Source organism: Solanum stenotomum, chromosome 9 (genome assembly GCF_019186545.1).
Source record: "Solanum stenotomum isolate F172 chromosome 9, ASM1918654v1, whole genome shotgun sequence".
NCBI lineage: Eukaryota > Viridiplantae > Streptophyta > Magnoliopsida > Solanales > Solanaceae > Solanum > Solanum stenotomum.
In genome coordinates this window covers 17,765,012-17,769,307 of record NC_064290.1, presented here as the reverse complement: position 1 = coordinate 17,769,307, position 4,296 = coordinate 17,765,012, and positions in this window count along the sequence as shown.

The following is a 4,296-nucleotide window of genomic DNA, read 5'->3' as shown; positions in this document are numbered from 1 at the left end:
TATCAGTAACAGTGGGGTTTGGGAGGAAAAAGCGGAATTTTGGAGATATTTTATAATGGTAGGAAATAATGAAAATTATGAAAAATAAAGGTGTGTATATAAGTAATTTATTTTTCAAAGGTCCATCTAACTGATGGAGGAGTTTAGGTAAGACTCCTAACCTATATATTTATCAAAATTATTAAATCTTAACCTCAATAACATTGTGAAGGTTGATAAAACTAACCTTTAAAGACATTTGAGTACAACAAAAAAGAGTATTCTGGTGAGTATCATTGCAACTGATGGTATGAGACTCATCTAAGTAGTTAGATATGAAATTGTTCTTAGGAACAATAGTTTTCAGAACTGATCTAAAAGAAAAGAGGAGAAGAGAAGAAGAGAAGAAGAGGAGAAGAATACTGTATCTTTTCTATTGGAGAAAATATATTCTGAAAAAACTAAACCACAATTACATACAAGACTCTCTTATATAGAGAGATACTTTTTTTCCAAGACTTAACTACCTAAAAGTTAGTTATAACTAACTTTTAGAAGTAACTATTTTTTCTTTCTTTCACTTACTCTCAACACTCCCCCTCAAGCTAGGAAGGGGAGAATATATCACACATTCCTAGTTTGGAAATAAGAAAGGTATGTTGGACTCTAGTAAGCCCCTTAGTTAACATGTCTGCTGGTTGTTGTTGTGTTGGAATGTAGTTTGTAGTCATCATTCCTTGAAGTAGTTTTTCTCTAATGAAATAACAATCAACATCAATGTGTTTTGTCCTCTCATGATATACAGGATTTGCTGCTATTTGCATTGCAGACTTACTGTCACTGAAGACACTTACTGGAAGTGTTACCTCACATCCAATTTCCTTCATCAAACCTAGTATCCACACCAATTCTGCTACAACTATTGCAAGGCTTCTGAATTTTGCCTCTGCAGAACTTCTGGAAACTGTAGTATGTTTTTTTGACTTCCATGACACTAGTGAATCTCCTAGTTTCACAAAATAACCAGTTACAGATCTTCTAGTTTGTGGACAAGCTGCCCAGTCAGCATCACAGTAGGCACTAATCTTTTCTTCTGAACTACTAGATAGGAGAATTCCCAAACCTGGTTGATTTTTAACATACCTCACCACTCTAAGTGCAGCTTCCATATGTGACTTCTTAGGATCTTGTAGAAACTGACTCAAAGTTTGCACACTAAAAGCTATATCAAGTCTAGTCATTGTTAGATAGAGAAGCTTCCCAATTAACCTTTGATATACCATTTGATCAGTAGGTGGATCATCACCTGGTTTAATTGTTTTTACATGATCATCAAACTGTTGTGAAGTGAGTTTTAGGTTATAATCTATTGGAGTGACAGTAGGCTTAGCTGCTCCTAACCCCAACTCAGACAACAATTCCAATGTGTATTTTCTTTGATACATTAGAATTCCTTTGTTGGATCTTGCAAATTCAATACCAAGAAAGAACCTTAATTTTCCTAAATCTTTCATCTTGAAAGCTTGCTGCAAAGCAACTTTTGTTTCCTCTATCAGTTTCAAACTATCACCTGTGATCAACATATCATCTACATATACTAATACAAGTGTGACTCCTTCAGTTGTCTTCTCAACATACAAAGAGGGATCATACTGACTGTGAACAAAACCAAACCTCACCAATGCCTCTGACAACATTGTATTCCATTACCTAGGAGCCTGCTTTAATCCATATAAGGATTTGACTAGTCTACACACCTTATTCTCCCCCTGGCTTGCAAATCCCTGAGGCAAGTCCATATATATTTCATCAGTCAGATCACCATTTAGAAAAGTATTATAGACATCCATTTGATGGATATACCATTTTTTCCTTGTTGCAGTTGTTAGCACGGTTCTTACTGTTTTCATCTTCACCACTGGAGAGAAAGTCTCTTTAAAGTCTATTTCTTCTCTTTGATTATATCCTTTTGCAACTAGCCTAGCTTTAAATCTCTCTACCTCACCTGAAGCCTTATACTTTACTTTGTACACCCACCTACAACCAATTGATTTCTTGCCTTTAGGTAGACTAACTACATCCCAAGTATTATTGTGATTCAAAGATTTTATTTCATCCTTCATAGCTTGTATCCATCTTAGGTCTTTACTGGCTTCTAAGTAAGTAGTTGGCTCAGTAACTGAGGAAGAGGCTGCTACATATGACATATACTCTTTGGACAACCTTCCATAAGACACATACTTCGATAAGGCATAGGGTACTTCTTGGTGAATGTTTAAGGAAACAAAATCATTCATCCACACTGGTGTCTTCCTCTCTCTAGTTGACTTCCTCTGGTCTTGCACTCTCTGTGAACTGCTTGTATCATCTTGTGTCACCTCATGTTGTTCATGCTGACCATCTGAGACTGCACCTTGTGAACTTGTAGTATCAGAAATCTTATTCCTTAAGTCAGAAACAACCTTCACTAATTCTCCACTTGTGGTTATGTCAGCTAACTCATATTGTTGTCCACTCAAAGGAAATATATATTGAGGTTTTTGAGGGACCTTATTCTTTTCTTTAAATGGATACACATCTTCTCTAAACGATACATCTCTACTTATAAAAAAAATATCATTCACCATATCATACAACACATGTCATGCTCATTCACAACTTTAGCATAGCACAAGCACCCCACTACTCAAAGATGATCACAATTAGGTTTCTTTCCATACAACCTTTCATAAGGAGTGTGATAATGAATAACTGAACTTGGTAACCTATTTATAATATACACAGCTGCCAATACACAATATCCCCAGAACTTTATCGGAATTTCCCCTTGAAACCTTAGTGCTCTTGTGACCTCTAAAACATGTCTGTGTTTTCTCTCAGCCACTCCATTTTGTTGTGGAGTGTAGGCACAGGTTGTCTGATGAATAATCCCTAGTTTTTTAAAGAAACTATTGCACAATGAGTTCACAAACTCAGAGCCATTATCTGTTCTTATAACCTTTACTATCTTATGAAACTGAATATGCACATAACTCACAAATTGCTGAATTTGAAAATACACATCAGACTTTAATTTCAACAAAAACACCCAAGTCATGCTGTTGAAATCATCAACAACTGTCAAAAAAAATCTATTTCCATTCATAGTGGGAATTCTATAAGGCCCTCACAAGTCCATATGCACGAGATCAAAGCAACAAGTAGTTTTAATATTGCTAGAAGGAAATGACAACCTAGTCTGTTTTGCACTAGGACATACACAGCATTGTTTTATTCTATCTTCTATAGCCAAATACTTCTCAACAGATAAAATCTTTTTTAGTACATTAGAAGATACATGTCCAAACCTCATATGCCATAAGTCCACTTCTGCTTGTTTCTTCTCCACGGTATTAGTAGTTAATACTTCATTGTCTCCACAACTAGTTGCATTTTTAGCACTCTGATCATCCAGGAAATACAGACTACCATTAACTCTTCCAATTGCTCTCACCTTCCCAGTGTAGAGATCCTGGAACACACAGAAATCAGGGAAAAACTTATTGAACACTGCCATTCTCTTGTTACCTTGGACACTGAGAGTAGATTATAATTGAACTGAGGAATATGCAATACATTAGAAATATTGTTTCCCTCTGGCAAACAACTTTTCCCTACATTAGCAACTACAGTTGTATCACCATTAGGAAGACAGACCCTCTTTACTTTTTCAGACGTTACCACAGAAGACTCATCAAGCAGACTTAATTCAGACACTATGTGATGAGTAGCTCTTGTATCTATTATCCACTGTTGTGACTTAGAACAAGCTAGAAAAGCACTGCTTATACCTGCGACATTAGCCACATCTACTGCCTCAGTCTCCTGTGTTGATATACCGCTAGTATGGATCATCTTTAGAATCTGATTATATTGCTCTTGTGTGAAAGTTGCTTTACCTATCTGGCTTATCATAGACATCTGCACTTCAGAATCTTCTTGATCACATGTCCTTGCCTTTACTTGAGAGCATTGTTCACCAGACTGACCAACCACTACATTATAGGCAGCACCACTTTCTATTCTTTGCTTTCTCTTGGTCTTTAAATCAGGAGGGTAGCCAATTAACTTCCAACAATTCTCCCTGATGTGACCCTTTAACTTGCAAAAATCACACTGAACATTATAGTTTTTCTTAAGCCTTTGTCCCTGATTTTTTGAATACATAGCTATTTCATAATCTCGCAACTGTGCACCTGGCATAACTCCCAATACTCCAGCACTTTTAGCTACTACCTTATGACTTTCATCACTTACAATCATAGCATAAGCTTGATT